This window comes from Chinchilla lanigera, unplaced genomic scaffold (genome assembly GCF_000276665.1).
Source record: "Chinchilla lanigera isolate Chin_1 unplaced genomic scaffold, ChiLan1.0 scaffold00050, whole genome shotgun sequence".
NCBI lineage: Eukaryota > Metazoa > Chordata > Mammalia > Rodentia > Chinchillidae > Chinchilla > Chinchilla lanigera.
This window is the reverse complement of record NW_004955451.1, coordinates 12,050,574-12,069,471: the sequence shown is the minus strand read 5'-3', so window position 1 is coordinate 12,069,471 and position 18,898 is coordinate 12,050,574. Positions and strand designations below refer to the sequence as shown.

General features: G+C 59.8%; 1 long non-coding RNA gene across 1 annotated transcript; it reads right to left on the bottom strand.

Moving 5' to 3' along the window:
• Positions 1-16,324: 16,324 nt before the first annotated feature.
• Positions 16,325-18,625, bottom strand: LOC106149632. The gene is made up of 3 exons (XR_001235945.1): positions 18,387-18,625; positions 17,919-18,120; positions 16,325-17,660 (listed from the first exon to the last, which is right to left on the bottom strand). It is a non-coding gene; the product is annotated as an uncharacterized LOC106149632 (long non-coding RNA).
• Between the last annotated feature and the right edge of the window lie 273 nt (positions 18,626-18,898).

Here is an 18,898-nt window from a genome sequence, read left to right as displayed (position 1 = left end):
AGTGTGCACTTCAGGAGGCCCCGGGGACAGGGGGCCAGGACACTGCACTCTGATCCTTGCCCAGCTGCTGCGCCCCGCCCGGCCCGCCCGGCCTCCCTGGGTTCTTCAGTAAGAGCCTTCTCAGGGACCTCTTGCAGGGCAGGCAGATGTTTCTAGATGAGGCCAGATGCTGAGAAACTGGGAAGGGGCTGGACCCTCTGGGCTTGCAGGGGTGCGGGGAGGAAGGCAGGACAGGAAATGAGTGAGAAGGGAATGATCTTCAGCCAGGGACTTTGTGCACAGCTAATCCTCGCAGCAACTGGGGGAAGCAGGTGTCCTGCCCATTTCACAGGTGGCTTAACTGAGGCGGGCGCCACCATCTCGGCTCTGACTGTCCGCCTTCCCTCCACCCCTTACCTCACTGCCATAGTCTCACACATCCCCAGGATGCCCCTCTTTCTCTCCCAGCCTTACACAGATCTTTCCTTCTCATGGTCCTTAGGCTGGGTCCTGTCTTCTCCTCGCCTCCTCCTCAGGGAAGCCCACCCAGCCTCCCGCAGCTCTGTCCTGCTGCTCTGGCTGGCTGTCTCTCTGACCGCCAGGAGTGAGTTTACCTGCTCCGCCTGGGCTCCGCCTGCCCCTCCCATCGGATCACAGAAGTGGCTGGAGGTTGGGGCTGCTCGTTCCCCACTGGGGAGGTGAGGGGGGCTCCGGGCAGGTGAGAAGGACAAAGGCAGCAGCCTGGGGCCCCCAGGGAGGTGAGAATCTCAGCTTCCTCCCCAGCCGTAAAGAAGGATGCTAGCAGCATCCTAGGGGGTGATCAAAGGGGTGGGAGGCAGCAGGGGCCTCCTTCAGTTCGGGGTCACCCTGGTACCTCCTTCTGCCCTGCATCCCGGAAAGCTGCAACTTAAGGGGAGCGGCTAGTCCAGTTACCCACTCCTTCCTACCAACCCCCCAGGGGCGCCTGGGGCCCCCTCCTCTGAGCTCTGCCCCTTGCCTCCTTAGTGGGCTTTTCCTCACTGTGTACGGCACGTGCGTTTTCTTTGCACCCCAACTTTCCTCTTCCTTCTCACGAGGATTCTAAGGCCCCAATCCTCCGGGGCCTTGCTCCGTCTGTAGTAGCCCTGGCCAGCCAAACCCCCACCCTTTCCCTGGAAGTTTCCATCTATCTGTCCCCCAGGCCCTTCCTCTGTCTCCTGCCTCCGGCCACACCATCGATTGTCACCATTAACAGGCTCAGGAGAACAGGAGCTACCCCCTCTGCTGTCTGCCCTGACCTCCTCCCCAGCCGGCCTTCCTCTCAGGGAAGCCGCCCCCTGGGGGAGCTCTGCGAGGTCAGCCCACCTCCCCGGACGTTCTTATCCCACGCCCTGCAGACTGGCCTGGGGCCCCACACGGTCCAGGGACGCTCAGAGCCAGACATTCATAAGCTGGAAGGGACTCAGAAATGTTTGTCCTGTACCTCACTGAACAGAAGGGGAAACTGAGGCGCCCACTTGGGTTCAGAATCCGGATTCCCTGGACCCGCTCTGTTTTCCAAGTGACTTGTCCATACGCTTGTCCAGATCAGGCACTTATGGGTCCAGGAGTCACACAGGCCATGGCCAGTTCCCAGGTGGCTTTCTAGCAAGACGGTTAGCTGATGGCTTCAACTCGGGACAGAGCCAGACAAACAGGAAGTTGGAGAATAGAGAAGGAGGAGGGAGGCCATCCCCCATCCATCAAAGCGTTATCGAACATCTCTGCCGTGCCAGATCCGATCGCGGAAGCAGAGTCGCGGCCCCTGCCCCGGCCTCTCGGATAAGGAGCACAGCAGGCACCTCTACCCCCGCCCCCGCCCGCCGCTCTGGGCTGGCAGTGTGAGCTAAGCGCCCGCAGGACCCCCATCTGTCCTGGCTTGGCAGGATGGCACAGGCCTCAGAGCGGAGGGGGGAGGTGTGTGACATCCAGCTGATTGGGGGAGGACAGTACAAGTCAGCCAGGTGGCAATGGGGACCCGGGCATTCCTAGCAGAGGTGACAATAGGGGCAAAGGCCAAGAGGAGCGAAAACCTTGGTCCATTCTGGACAATCCCAGGAGGCTGGTAGCTTCCTGGGAATCGAGGGGGAGGGACCTGAAGTGGTTTTATTTTTTTATTTTTTATTTTTTTTTTGAGACAGTGTAGCCCAGGCTGGCCTCGAACTCACAAGGATCCTCCTGCCTCAGCCTCTCCAGTGCTGGGATTACAGGCATGTGCCACCCTGCCCGGCCCTGAAGTGGTTTTAGAAAGGGATTCTGGACCCACTTGTGAAGGGCCTTTAGTGTTTTGTCTGGAAAGACAGGAAGTGCAGGGTCATATTGTATTCAGAGGTGGCCTGCGGGAGCAGCAACCTGCAGAAAGGAATCGTGGGGGAAGCGCCCTGGGAAAGGACTGGAATGGTCCAGGCAAGAGAGGCCCAGGGCCTGAGCCGCTGCACACCTGGGGAGTCAGGGCCAAGGGGGCCCCATTTCACAAGGAAACTGACCAGGTCCACCGCACCTGCCTGAGGGGCTGCGGAGGAGGACGGGAGGTGGGGGAGTGCCCATCCCCATGCGGCCGATGCGAGTGGGCTACGGGAGGAGGGATGATGAATTCAGCTGCCACCACGCTGGGGTGGGGGTCGGGGGGCAGCTAGCTGGGATGGCAAGCAAGCAGCTGGACAAGTAAAGCTGAGTCAGGACAGCATCAGGATTGTGTAGCTCACAGTTTATCTGTTCAAGCGCTGAAGTCAGACAGACACAGGTTCAAATCCAGTTCTCACATCCCTGTTCTGGGATCCTGGACAAGCCCCCCAACCTCGCCAGCATCAGTCACCCCATCTATTAAGTAGGGACAGCAGCCAGTTGTGGTGGCACTTGTAATCCCAGCACTTGGGAGGCTGAGGCAGGAGGATGGTCATGAATTAGAGGCCAGCCTGGGCTACATAGTGAGACTGTCTCAAAAAAAACCACAATAAATAAATAAATAAAATGGGGACAATAATGGTGAGGAAGAAAGGAGACCATCTCCAGCCAGGACTTGTCACATGGCTCCAGAGCTAGGGTTGTTTCTTTCTTTGCCATCTGTGACACCCCAGAGCACCCGCTAGGTCCCCAGCTCTGCTCCTCCTTGGAGAGTCCAGACTGGCCACTCCCTTCCCTGCCAATGCCCAGCACGGGCTTGGTGCCACCATCTGCCACTGGAGTCCAGCTGCGACATCAGGACGGAGAGCCCCGAGGGCTCGGGAGGTGACACTGGGCTGACAGGGTGTGGCTGCCCCTCCTGGCTGAGGGTGGTGCCTGCCAAGCCCCTGGGGGACGGGTACCAGACGGGCAATCCTGAAACCAGTCCCATGCTCCCCTGTGATCTGAAGACCCGTGAAAAGCAGGAAGCCCCGGGCTAGGAGGGCAGTGGGGTTACTGGGCAGGTGTTTTCTCCATTGACCAAGCCCAGCAGGGTGGGCAGGGGAGTGGTGCAGGAGGAGGTGCATCTGGGAATGTCCAATGTCTGTGTGTCATGCAAATGACATGCAAATCACCAACGTGCCGCCCTGCCTACCGCAGGTCCCCAGCCTCAGCAGTCCTCAGAGGGCGGGGCTCTGCGGAGGATGCGCCCTCCCCACCCCAGGCCCGGACCCCCGCTTTGGTGGCGATGCGGGGGAGGGTCCAGCCGGCTGGCTAATGGGCTCATGATTCATCGCTGGGCTCTTGTCTGCGCTAATTGGCTCTGCCGGAGGACTGATTCATGGCAGGGAATCGGGCTCTGGGGGACCCCCGTGTCCCTCCCCCGCCTCCTGCCCAGGATGGCTTTGTGAGGCTTTTAGATCCAGGATCCGTTCCAAGGGACGGTAGCCCGGCATCCATCACGGCTGACAGACCGGGGCTCCGGGTGGGGGCAGGGCGGGACCGGGTATGCCCCCCACCCACCCGGCACCCTAGCCACCAAGGGGTGGCAGAGGGCAGCAGGGGCCTGGGCGGGGGCCTGAGGAGTGACGCTGGGGACGACCAGGCTGATGTGAGTGGTGGGGCGTTCCTAGAGCCCGGGGAGATGGGGTGCAGGGCTAGGGTTAGGTGGGGTGCATGTGCAAATGGGAGACAAGGAAAGGCTTGGGCGGAGACTTAGAACCAGAGAGGGTGTGTCGTGACAGGTGAGCGTGGCTCTGGGGGGTCACATGGTGCTCCGGAGCTTTGTCTTAAATCGCTGGTAACAAAAGAGACCCAAGCTTGGATTGAGGAATCGCTGTGTGACCTTTGGTGAGTCACCTGCCCAGTCTGAGCCCTGACATCTCTGTAGCGGGAGAGTCCCATAGGCAGGCGGCCTCGGGGAACATGCCTTCGGAGTGTCTTGGATCCCTGCATCGCCTGTCATTCATTACCCTCTGCAGCGACCAAAGTGGCATTAGTGTCTGCCCCCCAGATATGGGCAGGGGTGGGGTTGCCCCTCCTAACAACACCCCCAATTCTCCTCAGCATGCGATTGACTCTCAGGTGCCCCAAAGACCCCTATCTCTGCCCTCCCTCTGAACAGAGGCCACGCCCCCCAGGCTGGAGGAGAACTGTCCACCAGGGCAGAGCTGGGCGGGGCGGGGCTCTGGGTTGCAAGGGGCAGAAGATGGAGAAGTGGCTCCGGCTGGAATCCATGAGTGAGCAACTGTCAGGCCGCCTCCAAGGGGAGGCCTGGGCCTGCAGCGGATGAATGGGGATTGCAGTCCTCCGCCAGCCACACCAGCCTCGGGGGGGGGGGGGGGGGGAATCCCGCCAAAGCCCAGGCGTCATCTCTGCTCCTCCCTCTGACCCTCAGCCACATGCCCTTACTGGCGGTACCTGCGGCTCTAATTTTCTAGCAAAGCCGGGACCAGGTTCCTCTGTCCGTGTCTGCTGCAGCCACCCGTGCCCTGGGCTGGATGCTGCAGCAAGTCCCACGCTGGCACCTGCAACCCACATGCCAGCCATGGCAGCCATAAACCTGATCCCGTCACTTCCCCACTCAAAGACCTCTCCTGGCTTTGGTTTTTTGAGATAAGGTCTCTATTTATAGTTCGGGCCGGCCTTGGACTCACTATGTAGCCTAGGTTGGCCTTGAACTTGATAGTGCAATTCCTGCCTCAGCCTCCCAAGCACTGGGATTACAGATGTGTGACACCGCACCTGGGCGTGCAAGGGTTTATGTTACATTTTTTGCAGGAAATTCAATCTCTTCATTCATCTTGGGTGCCCTTGTGTGATCTGGCCCCTGGCTCCCTCTCGGAGGCCACCTCCAGCTAGGGTTACGCCAGTCTTTTTCTCTGGTCCTGATCTACCGTCCCGCTCCCACTCAGGGAGGTCAGCTTCTGCCCTTGCCGGTGCCTCTGCCCAGAACCCTCCTTCTTCCCCTGAGTTCTGCACCTGGCCGGTTCCTCCTTGGCCTCCAAGTATGAGCGCAAGGTCCCTTCCTCAGAGTCTCCCGCAGCCCCTGACACTCTCTGTCACTCCGGCCTGATCGGTCATCTTTAGGTCCTTCAGACGATTTGATAAATTCTCACTTATTTGCTGAAATATCTGTCTCCGAGCCTTCCCTGCCCAGGCTGCTGTTTTGGGGGGACGTCTCCCAGCATCTGAGGGGTGAATGCAGGACTCCAAGCGCAGGCCTTGCTACTGGCTTTTCCTCATGTAACTCTCATTGTCACTGGCGGGGAGCTTGTCTTCTCCATGCCCTCCCCTTGGAGTTGGCAGTGGGCCCTGTGCCCACCCTCTGCATAGCCACCGTCTCTCCCACCCCCTCACCACTGTCTCCCCTGACAGGAAGCCCGGGCTAGAGCTTTGGGGGTAGAGGTCATCAGAAGCCGTCCTTGTCTGCTCAGTAGCCCCTGGCTTTACAGTGAAGCTGGTGTGTGGGGCGTCCCAACAGTGACCAGAAGTGTGGCATGCACCACACCGCCACACCCTGGCCCTGGCCCCAGGCATGGGGAGCGGCTGTCTCTGGAAAGAGGAGAACCCCACGATGGGGTGTGGAGGCCAGGAAGTTCGACCTCACAGCGTCCATCCACTCGGCTGCAATTTGAGTTCTCGTGTGACCCACTGACCCCGATCCTCTCCTGGGGTTTGTTTCTCCTCCTCCTACCCCACCACAGAGGAAGCTGGGGGGTCAGAGGGCAGGAGAGAGGAGGCCAAGTTCATGTCCTCCGTGTTTGGAGGCCAGGACCAACAGGAAAAGGCTCTGATCCGTAGCTCACAATGGAGCCAGGCTGGAGGAATAAATCCCCACTTTCTGGAAGGAAAAATGGAGGCTTAGAGGAAGGAGGTGCCACCTGCCTGGCGCCCCCTGAGGACCAGGTTCCTCCTGCCACTCCTGCCTTCAGAGAGGGCTCAGCTTCCTCACGCTTCCCCTGCTCCCTCTGCCTTTCCCTTTCTCTTCCCTTCTCCTCTGGGAAGCTTGAGTTTTCTGAAGGACTGTGGTGACCTTTGACCTGATGGGGAGGCTGCTGACTGTAGCCAAAATTACTGGGCAACTGGAAGCAAAGTTTGTTCTTTCTCTGAGCCTCGGTTTTTCCAAAGGTCTTTTCCAGCTCCGAACTTTTTATTCTGTGATGTCTATGGAGCTGGGGACCTGGAGGAGGGGCCGCCGCATGCTCACAGGGGGTGGAAGGGTTGGAAGGGGGACAGGGTGGGGCCCGCAGTGCCACTCTGAGATCTAGCACCGTGGCCATCTCTGATGTTCCTCATTTTCTTTCTAGTGCCTCTTCTTCCCCCAGAGTCCCTTGACATCAAGACATGAAGACTGAGTTTGCTGTCTCCAGGACACTTGGCGGTCGCCGCAGTCCTGGGGGCTCAGTGAGGGTGAGACCAGGGTCTGGGACCACCTGAGAGGAAGCCACAAAGCTTGTGAGCCACTCTTGGAGACAGCAGAGAAGGGAGCAGACACTGACAGGTTGAATTTCCCCATACTGCGCCAGGACCAAGCCTATTTTTCAGCCACCCAAGTGCGGTTTTAAATGGAAAACACAAGGCTTGGGGCAGAATCCTGTTTAGATGGAGAGCGTCCCGCCCTTCCCTCCCATCCGGGAGTCTGCTCTCTGCGAAAGCAAACATGTGATTATATTTATTTCACAGGCTTGGGAGGCCTGACCGGGGCTGCTCCCCTCCTCCCAGCTGGGGTCTGAAGGTTTGGGCTCTGACCCCAGGGCCTGGGGCTGTGGGGACGGGGAAGATCGGTTACCAGTCTTCTCAGGGTGACCTGGAATGCCTGAGGGAGTCTCAGTTTTCCCATCTGTAAAGTGAACGTGACCAGCGCTCCTTCTGGGTCAGCCAGCCCTGAACGAGGTCCCCAATAACCCATGGTACCCATGCCGGGTGTCTCCCCCACATGGCAGAGGACTTGCACGTGTAGCTGATCAAATATTCCAGAAACGGCGGTGTGTGACTTCCGGGGTCAGATTGTGAAAGACACATGGCTTCCTTCTTGTGCTGTCTCAGATCACCTGCGCCTGGGAAACAGGCTGCCATGTTGGGCGGATGCTCAGGTCACCCTGCGGAGAGGGCCCTGTTCCTGGGGACTGAGGCCTCCAGCCAACAGCCATTCACTGAGGCAGCCGGGTGAGCGCGGCCTTGGAAGTGAATCTTCTGCCCCATCTGCCTTCAGCTGACTGTGGCCCCAGGTGACATCAGACTTCAACCTCTTAAGAAGACTTGCTCCAGAGCCTGCTCTTGCGGCCATCCTTAGCTATCACGCCTAGCACCTCCCATGGTGGCCAAATTTGATTCCTCTTGCTGGGCAAGCGCTCCTTTTCTCACAACGAACACTTTTACTAACTTTAAAAAAAAATTGTTTTTTTTTGAGACAGGATCTCACTAAGTTGTTTCACTGTTCAGGCTGGGCTTCAATTTGAAATCTTCCTGCCTCAGCCTCTCAGAGTGCTGGGATTACAGGCTTCACCCCTCACTCCTTTGATAAGTTTCCCTCTGGGATTTCCTGCCTCCAGACCTCCTCTGAATCCCATCCCAGCTCTAGGGCTCCTTCTGTCCCTCCACTCCCCGACCTCCTCTTCTGTCCCTGGGTCCCCACCCCTTCTGCCTTGGTTTAAAGCCTCCACAAGGGCAGCAGTGGTGTGATCTGTGGTCATTCCCTTGAGATCTCAGAGCCTCAGCTTCCTCATTCCTCATTCCTGCAACGCTGAACAGCACTTTACAGACACTGAAGCGCTATGCGCACACTGCCTTCTCTGCCTGCCCCCCACTTGTATGTAGCCCAGGAGTTACTAACACTAGTTCCCTCAAGCACCCCAAGTCTGTCCATGCTGCGCCCCCTGCGTGGCAGCCTCTGCCCTCTCCTCCCTGCCTGGCCTGCTCCTATTTGTATTTCTCAGCCCAGCTCAAGGGCTGCCGCCTCTCCGAAGCTCTCTGCTTCTCCCCCTGGCAGAACTGATGCCTATCTGCTTCCTGCTGCAGATGATCAGTCGCCTCTGTATGTGTGCATACACCAGGTGCTCGATTAATGCACATTTGCTGTGATTTTCCTGACCTAAGTAGGAGAGTTTGTTGCCTGTCCTTGCTGTGCCCAAACACATTCTCTTTCAAAAACGTCTTCATGCAGGGTGTGGTGGCGCATAATCCCAGCACTCAGGAGGCTGAGGCAGGAGGATCACCTGGAGTCCAAGGCCAGCCAGGACTACACAGTGAGTTCAAGACCAGTCTAGACTACATGGCGAGACCTCATGTTAAAAAGAAAGAAAGAAAGAAAGGAAGAAAGAAACAAAGAGGTCTTTAGAACTCACTCCCTTCCCCACTGAAAATAATCAACAATTACTTGCCCTCTGCCAAAAGAACCCAAATAAGGCCTGACTGTGGTCTGGCACCGGGCTCTGTCCTAGGGCCTGAGTTGGATGGGGAGGCGGGGAGGGTGCAGGCGGGCAGGAGGGTGGAGGCTCCGGCACCCCACCCCACCCAGGGGATTGCCTTTGGCTTCACCACCATGGGTGGGAGTGGGGTTCAGTGTTTGGTTTTCTGGTATTTCATTTATGCCTTGGAAGTCGGCTCGCGCTGCCAGGGGGTCTGGGGAGGGAAGGCTGGCTGGTGGCAGGGGTGTCTCCGTGAGTGGTCCCTCACATCTCATTGGCTTCCTCCCTGCACCAAGGGCAAGATCAAACATCAAAAGCAGCCGACTGGTGCCTGGGCTAATGGAGCCAAGCAAGTCTCTTCCAGATGTGCCCAGCTGTTTCCCCCACACCTCATCCAGAGTCTTGGGCCCGGAGACCCCCATCAGCTGCTCTGTGGGTCCTGCACTCCCAGGTCTGGGGCTGAGGCAGCCCCTCCCCTTCAGCCGTAGGACCACAGTTACCCAGTGATGGAGATTCTCTCTCGCTTCCCCTCTTCCGGTCCATGGGTGCTTCGAAGGCACTATCAGTTGGGAAGTCTATTTTATTTCTTGTTTTTTTGCTTTTGTTTTTTGAGACAGGGCCTCATCATGGAGTCCAGGTTGGCTTTGAACTCACTCTGTAGCCCAGGCTGGCCTCAAACTCGTGGCAATCCTCCTGCCTCAGCCTTCTGAGTGCTGGGGTGACAGGCGTGCACCACCATGCCCGGTTGAGAAGTTCCTCTCGCTGTACAGTTTATATCCTTCCTGCTGCAATGGCGTATCTCCCGGGCCTGGAGGAAGGGACAGAAAGGAAACAGAGATGCCTAGGATCATCGGACCAAGGAAATGTGGGGAGATAATGAAAATGTGTGCAGCTCAAGTTCATTTGAAAATAGGAGCGCTCTGCTTCCAGGCGCTCGGCCGGCAGAGGCCATCAGCCTCTCAGCTGCCCCAGTCCTCTTCCCAAATGCTATCAGCGCCTAATGAGGCTGTAATACAGTTGAATGTATTACAAACTTAATTGTTTGTAGAAATTTACCCAGCTGCAGACGAGGGCTGGGAGGACGGAGCCAGTGGGAAGACGGCAGAGCTGGAGACGCAGGATGGAAGGAGAGAGAGGGACGGAAGGAGACAGAAAGAGACGGGCGGAGGAGCAGGGAGAAGGAAGGACGAGGTGTGTGGAGGAGAGGGCGGTCCCAGCAGAGGGCCAAGGGCGAGGGCGCGGGGTGTGCAGAGGAGGAGGAGGAGGATCCTGGCGGGGAGCAAGTGCGGCAGGAAGGGTGCGGGGATTGAGGGGCTGCCCGGCTGAGAGGGAGGCTCTGTGGGTGCCGCACACAGGTGCAGGTGGCAGCAGGTGGCGCCGTGCGTGGGCTGGGGGAAGGGCGGGACCTCGAGGCCTGCCGTGCCGAGTGGGGACAGCTTCCACAGGAAGACCGGGAGCTGATCAGAGCTAGGGGCTGGGTTTTCCGGCAGAGCTCTGGCTGGGTGTGGGGCCTCCCAGGACGCTCTCTGGCTGGGTCTCCATGGTATCGTCCCTCTCCTTGGATGTCTGCTCACTCAGCCCCGGGCCACAAACACACAGACGCGGCTCCAGGTGCTGGGGATTCACCACCACGGCACCCACCATCAGAGACTCCGGGGCTAGGGGCAGAGGCGGGCATGGGCTGGGACGGTAAGAGCATGTTGAGTGGAGAGTGAGGACGCTGGCCGTGGGGTCCCGGAGGAGCAATGTCTGCAACAGGTTGGGGAGACAGGGACCCCCTCAAAGGCGGGGGCTGGGCCTTGCCACCCTGGGGCCTGGCACAGAGCCGGAACAAGGGTATGATGAGTGAATATGTGAAGCCAGGAGCTCTGGGGTTGTCAGTGACGGAAGCTCTCCCAGACTGGTTTCTGGGGAGAGAGAGGATCGTGGCTGAACATAACTTACATCTCCTGGAGTAGAGTTAAGGTCAAGGTCCAGGCACAGCCAAGTGTGGTGACAAATGCTGTCCTCGAGCACCCTCCGCTCCGCTTTTCTTGCACTCTCAGCACAAAGAACGCCAGGGACACCCCTTCCTGGGTAGATTTGATGATGTGCCCAGCCCTGAACCATCGGACAGCCAGGGGTGCTGTCACAGGAACACACCTGGAGTGGCCAGAGAGGTGAAGGTGGAGTAAAAGTAAGCAGAAAATGGGAAGTGGTGCCGGGCAACAGATACCCCTGACAAATTAATAGATGAATGATTAGGTATACGAATTGGGCTTTGAAGAGTGAATAGGAGTTCACCAGGTAGAGAGAAGAGAGAGGGCCACTTTATATGCATGTGCACACTCACAAGAGTTTGAGTTCACATTATTTTCTTCTCATCCTTGGCTGCCCATCCGGGTCTGTTCCCCCGCCTGTGTGTCTGCATCGTCCCAGAGGCCCCAGAGGGCAGGGAGCGTCTGCCACACTCCATCTGGGTGCTGCCTGTCTATTTAGATGTTTAATCACGGCCGTCAGGCTTTGCAGCTGCCTTGCGCTGCAGGCAGGGCGCTCCCTCCCTTCCCAGGAGCTCTAGGCCTGGTCAGGCCACTGTCCAGTGGTGGAGGGGTAAAGTGGCAAGGGCCGGGCCTCTTCATCCGGGGACTCCATCCTGCACCAGCTGATAGCAGGAAGTTCTTAAAAAGCCACTTGCAAATGGTACACATAATCATGCGACATTAAAGATGAACTTTTAAAAAAGGAAAAACAACATGCAATTGCTCCCTCTTGCCCCGGAGTGCAGTACTTATGGGCTTTGTGAGTTCCGTGGGTCACGGAGCGGCTCCTGGTCCCTTCTCCTTCTCCTCCTTTATCCGCCCACCAGTCACCCGCAGCTACGGGGCACCACAGTGGGCAAGAGGACACTCCAAGGACAGACACAACTGTCCCTTCGCAGGGGCTCAGCCCTCAGCCGGAAAGGAAGGCAAGCAGCGACTCTGCCAGTGTGCAGGGGACAGGCACAAGCCCTGGGAGCTGAGGGCCACGTGGGCCGCCCAGGCTGAGTGGGTGGAGGGCTTCCTGGAGGAGGTGACCTGGTGCAGTGCTGTGGGGCTGGGTGGGACATGGCAGGTGGCTGGGTCTGAGAAGTAAACCCAGCGCAGGGGGTGCACATCCTTGGCTTCGCTGTTGCCTTTAGCCAAGTTCCTCGGGTTCCCCTGCCGCCCTCTCTTCTGCCAGTCACTGGTCCACTTCACCCGGGAGCCGTTGCTGCCCTCCCTCTTGGAGTCTGGGGTGGGTACCGGCAGTGGAGGACGGAGGTGGAGCCGGCAGGGAAGGGAGGCGGCGAGAAGGGGGAGTTTTCGACTAGGGAGGAGAGACAGCGTCATGGGAATCTGAGTTGGGCTGAGCTCCAGGCTCACAGCAGGGCCCCCCATAACGCTTGGGTGACCCCAGACGGGCCTCTGCGGAGGATGGGGATGGGACGAGGACCTCAAAAGGCAGAGGACGGACAGAAAAGCTGCTGGGGAAACTACCCGTTTCCGAAGCAGCCTGGGCTGCTAATGAGAAGCAGAGGAGGGGGTAACGGGGACCAACTTGCCCGGGGCCAGCTCCCAGCAGCCCCGCCGCAGTGCACTGAAAGGGTAGCTGGCCGCAGGATGTAGGTGGGAAGGGCCGCTTTCCCCACCTGGTCCACCCTGCAATCTCGGCTGCAGGAGGAGGGCCAGGTGGCCGTGTCCAACGGGAGGCGGCTGGGGGTGCGGAGGAAGCACAGAGGCCCTCTGGTCAGCTCCCCAGGACTTGGGGCCCACAGGTGGCCTCTCAGTGGCCATCAGCAACCTGAATCAGGCCCAGAACAGGACGAGCTGGCAGGGGGTCGGGCACTCACAGGAAGAAGAAAATCTGGGCCCAAACCCCAGGGGGGTTAAAGCGTGGATGGGTGGCGGATGCAGGGAGCCCCCGGTCTGGTGAGCGAGGTGGGGGTGCAGAGGTCTTCCTGCCCGAGGCAGATGTGGATGCTGCCTACCAGGAAGCACTTACAGTCAGGGTCAAGATAGGGCGATACAGCAAGCGCTGCTGCTGGGACCAGCGCTTATACTATTACTACTGTGAGTACGCATGTGGTCATCTCACTGTGTGGCCCAGGCAGCTCTCGAACTCACTGTGATCCTCCTGCCTCAGCTTCCTGAGTGCTGCGATTACAGGTGTGCACTGCTATGCCCGGGCCAACGGCAATCTGGAATGGAGCACTCATCCCCTGCCACAGCCCTGGCTCCCGATCTGCTCCCATTTAACCTTATCCATCCAGCCCAGCTCAGCCCCCGTGCTGCAGGAGGGTGAGCCAAGGCAGGGGCAAGGAAGTCACTGGGCCAAGGTCACAGCCTTGAGGAGCCCACCAGGCCCTGACCTCCCAGCCCTTGGTGCCTGCTTGTGATCGGGACACCAAGGGGCCAGGAGCCAGGAGCCAGAGCCGTCTCTCGCATCTCCTGCCTCCGTGTTGCCCTCTACCTACACTGGCTCTGTCCTCTCCCTCCTGTTCCCTTTGTCCCCTTCCTATGCCCCCCCCCACTTCCTTCTCTTTTCCTGTCTTTCCCTTCAGACTCAGTCTCCATCTCGTCCTCCCTCCCCAACCCCACGCCCAGCAAGCCACTGCCCCAGAAGGGGATGAGCAGACCAAGGGCGGCCCGGGTCCTTCCCCAGGGCTGGCCAGCGGGGCTGCCGGCACACTGCGCAGGGCCCCAAGGCCACATTGCCCTAAAGGACACCAACAGCCAGGGGAGGCTCTGGCGGAGGCGGAGGTGGCTGGACGCGGGCAGGACAGCCCTCGGGCTCTGCTGAGTGCCCTGGCCAGGGTCACGGAGCAAATGGCCCTCCCTCCTGTTGCCTCTCGCGCTGCTCTCCCTGCCCTCTTTCTCTCCTCCCTTCTTTTTCTTTCTCACCCCACCCCGCTTCTCGGGCTCTGCATTTCTGAGAGCTTGCGTTTTTCTACCCCTCTCTCTCCTGCGCTCTCCCCCTTCGACATCCCTCCTCCTCCTCCTCCTCCCCTATCGATCAGTCTCCCCAGCTCCAGCCAACACCGAGGCCTTGGACGGTACTCACAGTCTTGCTTTAAAATTTATTGCCCCGTAAACGAGGCGGCAGATGGAAGTCTCCGCCACCCTGCCCCCACCCCGCCCGTCTCCTCATCCCGACCAAAGCCAATCGAGACGCGAATGTCGTCCATCAAACGCACCAACGTGTGGTTATTTATAGGCCACCCCCTTCCAAGAAAGCAGGCGGATTTTTCCCTCCTCTCTTTCCTCTGAGCTTCCAGTGCTGGGGAGCAGAGAGGGGGGACGGTCATCCCTCAGATTCTAGGGTAGGGGGGCGAGGAAGTGTCTTGATTGGAAATGAATTAATTAGAAGTGAGGCTCTTCAAGTCTCCGAGTTGGGTTATTTATAGTGTTCGGTTAATTTTGATAATTAACACTGGGGAGGATAGTGAGTTCCGGGCAACTCGGTGCCCGCCAACAGAGACACACTTCCCGCGCCACCGGCTCCGCCGCCCGCCCCGCGCTGCTCCATTTGGGCTGTGTCGAAATAGGCTGCTCCCTGCCGGAAGTCCCTGGGTCTTCTAAAAGTAGAGCGTGAAGGAGAGGCCAAAGGCACAGGGCCTCAGGGGCTCAGCTGTCGGGGCTCCAGGCCTCGACTCTCCCTCCCGCCTAGGACCAGACCAGCGCGCCTCTTCTCTCCTGGCCAAAGTTCCTGGGGACGCAGGTGCCAGGCTGGTCTGCGTGGCATCCTGCAGTGTAGCCCACCGAACAGGACAGTGGGAGAGGCACACCCTTGACAGAAGGGACAACCCTTCTGCCAAGACAGCTGGGGAGAGAGAGAGAGGCCGGATTAACTAAGATGTCAGGAGCGGGAAACGACCAGACAGCCACCAGGTTCAAGAGAGAGAAACAGATGAGCCGGGAGCCTCAGGAAAGCAGGGACTTTTGATCGGAGCCCGCTGCCTGCAAGGGGTAGGGACATGGGCCTTCGGAGCTGGCCCCCAACGTGCCTGGCCAGCTCCATCTCTACCCACTTCGCCCCTCAGCCCCCAACCGCCCCCTAACTGACTGGTCAGCATTTTGAGACCTGGCATGGATGCTGCCGTGCCCCGGTTCATGCTGACTGCTCAAACGTCCCCTCGGCTGGGAATATCCTCACTGCTTTCCTCAGGGGCCACCCCTGCTCAAGGCCTAGCCCCTGCGCTGCCTGCTCTGGGCCTTGCCGCTTGGCCGCCTTCCCTGGTCTCCCTAACCTTGCTAGTGGAATCCTCCTGGGACAGAGAGAGCTGGTGAAAAAGACGGGCCTCGGGACTGTGGATACAGCTAAAGCGTAGAGTGCTTGTCTGCCACGTGCGAGGCCCCAGCACCTCAAAAAAGAGGTGCTGCCAAGGCTTGGGGCTGGATTCTGAAGGGTCCGGCAGGCCCCGCCTCTGTGCAGTTTGGCCTCTTCCCTGGAAGTGATGGGGAACTGTGTTCATGCTCAGCGGTTCACGAGGCAGGGACAAGGACCAAGTCCCCACCCCGGGGGGGGGGCAGGTGGACCACCCAGCACAGGTACAGGAAGCGGTGGGCGGCCTCGTCCCTGGGCAGCCTCCTGTCCCCCTGGAAGGAGCGCAGAGGCGGTCCGGAACATGGAGAGGAACTTCAAACGCCACTGTCCTGTCTCACACTCTCAGAGGGAAGCTCCACTCCGGGTCTGCCAAGGGCCGGAGCCAGACCGGAAGTGGGATTTGTGTCCCAGGGCCAGCTCCTGTCCTGTCACTCCTGCAGCCCTGCCAGCCCCGCCTCCTCCTTCCCTCCGGCCCCTGCAGATGTCTCAGGTGTCTCCATCGAGTCCCTCCCTAGTGCCTCATCCCTCCCCTCCCCTCCCAGCCTCCATCCCTAACAGACAAGGCGGCAGAGAGGTGGAGCCCTGCTTCCCACCTCCCCGTCATGGCTGCAGTGTGCGCTGTGTCCACTCAACGGTCCCCTCGTCCCCACCCTTGCTGACCCACCCGCAGCGCTTCCCTCCCAGGCACCTGCGCTCTGGACCTTAGCCCGCTCCGTCCTGAATTGTCTGTGTGAGGCTGCAGCCCTCGCAGGGACAGCACGTGGGAGCCCTGGCAGCTCCCGGCCCGGCCCCCGGACCCCAGGCCACCAAGACCAACCCTCAGACACCTCGGAGTGCTCTGCCCTCGCTTTTCAGCCAGGCAGCCTTCGGGGAGCCGCTGCTCCGTCTCCAGCTTCCTCTGAACAGAGAGCACATTTTTAATTAAAGTGGAAAAAGAGCTGAAAATCTGTTCGCATTTAATCATCTTGACGACCTTTTTGCTTAAGAGTTTCCAGCTGAGGGGGGAGCGCCGGGGAGGGGAGGTGGGGGCATTTCTGAGCCGGGCCTGGGTGGGCAGAGGGAGGGCGGCCCCTTCGGGATGAGTAATGGAGCAGGAGAGGCGGCGGAGGCTCTGAGTGCCGACTCAGCACTTCCTCCGAGCCCCAGCCCCCCTCCTGGGCACCCGCTGGGCTGCCCGCGAACCTGGCCCCCCCCCAGGGCGTGGGGGCAGGGCTGAGAAGTGGGCCTGGAGGGGCCCTGTCATGACCCAGGGAGAACCCTGCCACCTGCCGCCTGCCCACCGCCCTCTCCCCGGGGACCCGCTCTGTAGCCCCTCTCTGCACCACCCCCAGCCCTGGAGCATGCAGTGTGCTGGTGGGCCTCAGTTCCCCCAGCTGGAGTTAACGTCCGAGCTGCCTTCCACTTCCGAAGCCCACCTCCCAGCCTACAATGTGTAATGGGAACCCCAGGTGCAAAACACTCCTATTTGGGGATCCCGTTGCACCCCGGGGTCTCCAAGGCCATGGGCTTGGCTGTGATGGAGCAGAGAAGAAAGGAGCAGAGGAGAAGAGAGAAGAGGAAAGGGAGGGGAGGGGAGAGGACAGGATGTATAGACGCTCTCTCCAGGTTCCAGAAGACTACTCCCTCCGCAGAGTAGGGGCGGCTCCCTGGCAAGGACTCTGTCCCCTTCAGACTAGAGTGTCCGCAGCTCAGGGCCGCAACTCCTCCCTCCTCCGGGATGGTGGTCCTTGGGCAAGCACAGCGGGTGACACTGGAAGGGCTGGCGCAGAAGGCACTGGGCCGCCTCCTGCCCTGACGTTTGCAGCCTGCTCTCAGGGGTCTTCCAGAAGAGCGGCCGCCCCCCTCGAGACGGGTAGGGCTGGGAATGAGTGATCCCCCTCCGGGCCCCCGGGCGTCCTCCCCAGACCGGCAGGCAGCATGACTGAGTCCAGACTACGTCCACGGCCTTTGGCCTCCCTGCTGGAAACCAACCCAGACAACTGCACTTGACCCCACTTCCCAGACGCGCGGGAGTGCAGATAAGCTTGGGCCCGGGACGGCTCTTCCGCCAGGGATTCCCGTGGGAATTTCGATAGGACCCAAGGCCTAGCACAGCTCTGGATCTTATCTACAACCGGAAGGACCCTGGGCCCTAGTCTCCAGGGGCTGAAATGTCATCTCACCCCTCATCTGGTCTCCAGCCTGAGGGCCAGAAGCCGCCATCAGTAATAGCATCAAATAGGAGGCTGAGTGAGGTATGTCTGCTTCCTGGGTGTCGCATGCATTCACACCCAGTGCTTCTGGACTCCTCAAAGCAAGTCTAGGAGGCCTGCATTTTAGGCTTAATTTACAGATGAGGAAACGCTCAGAGCGAGGAAGGCACTGGCCCGTGGCCACACAGCAAATAAATGGTACACTGGCGCCCCAGCGGCTCACCCTCTCGTCTCCCTGCTTTCCAGCTTCCCAAAATCTCCAGCCATGGTTTTGCCATATTTAGTTTTCCTTTCAAGCCTCTTGCCTGCCCTCGAATGCGGGACACAAAGCGAGAAAGAGGCTGAACCCTCCAGAATCCTTGGGTACAAGGAAGATCAGAGTTTTGAGTGGGGAAGAACCTCCTCGTGGAAGGGAAGGTACTAGAGGAGGGAGGAGGGCAGAGGCTGGGGTGGCCGCTGGAGTCCGTGAGGGGCCTGGGTGCCCCGATGCCCACCCAGGAGCCCTGCATCTCCCCTGCATTCCTACTGCAGGGCCTGGAACTCTCCAGGTGGCAGCGCTGCCCAGTGGGCACCAGCCCCCAAGACACATGGAGCCTGGGGAGATTCGAGTCCCTACCACCAAGGTTGGAGAGATCAGTCCTCAGGGTTCCTGGATGGCACCAGGGCAGAGCTGGCTCCCAATGGGTGCAGACAGAAAGACGGAAGCCTCTGACCAGCTCCTCTGTGAGGCCTAAGGAGAAAGGCAGCGCTCCTGGTGGCTCCAAGGTGGGAATGTGGGTCCTCTGGGTCTTTCTCAGGGCATGGAGGGGCCTGGGAGGCTGAGCAAACAGCGGGGGAGGGCGGGCACTGTGCAATTGGCCCACTTTGATGCTCGAGTTAATCTAACTGGACTCCAAAATTGCTAATTCCTCCCACCCCTCTGGCCACTAACTCGGCTCAGGATCAAACCTCCGGGCCCCTCCCCGTGCCCTCCGTGGACAGGCCCCCCCTTGTGGCCCAGAGGAGTCAGCTCCCAGGCAATCCCTGCCAGCACGCTTCAAAGCCACCGAGGCGGCTCCTAATGGGGACAGCAGGTTTCACTTACCTTGCCTGGCCGGCTGCCCAGGGCAGATGGGATGCAGCTGGCGCGGCCTGCACTTCCGCCTTCCCTCAGCCTTTCTCTCCCGCAGAAATCCTTGTCTCAACGCCCACCTCTCACCCCTCTGCGCTTGGCCTTGGGCACTGGGGCTTGGAAGCGACTCGCTCCCTTGAGGCAGGAGTGAGAGCTGGCGGGGATCAGGCCCCTGCCCACATCGCCCAGCCTCCGGGCACAGATTCTGCACTGCAGGTCAGAGGGCTGGAGGGAGAGTGAGTGTGCCGCAGGGGCCCACTGTCTCCCCGGCCCGCACAAGGCTGCTCGGGGCTGCCCGGGGTGTGAAGGGCAGCGACCCGGGGAAAGGAGGGTAATGGCGAGAAGCGTGACTTGCAGGGCCATGTGCAGAACAGGGGACACCAGGACATCCTTCGGGGGCCCTCGGGCCAGCGGCTTAGCCTCCTGAGCCCCAGTCTCTGTCTAGAAAACGGCCATCCCTAAGTTACCTTGCGGGACTACAGTGC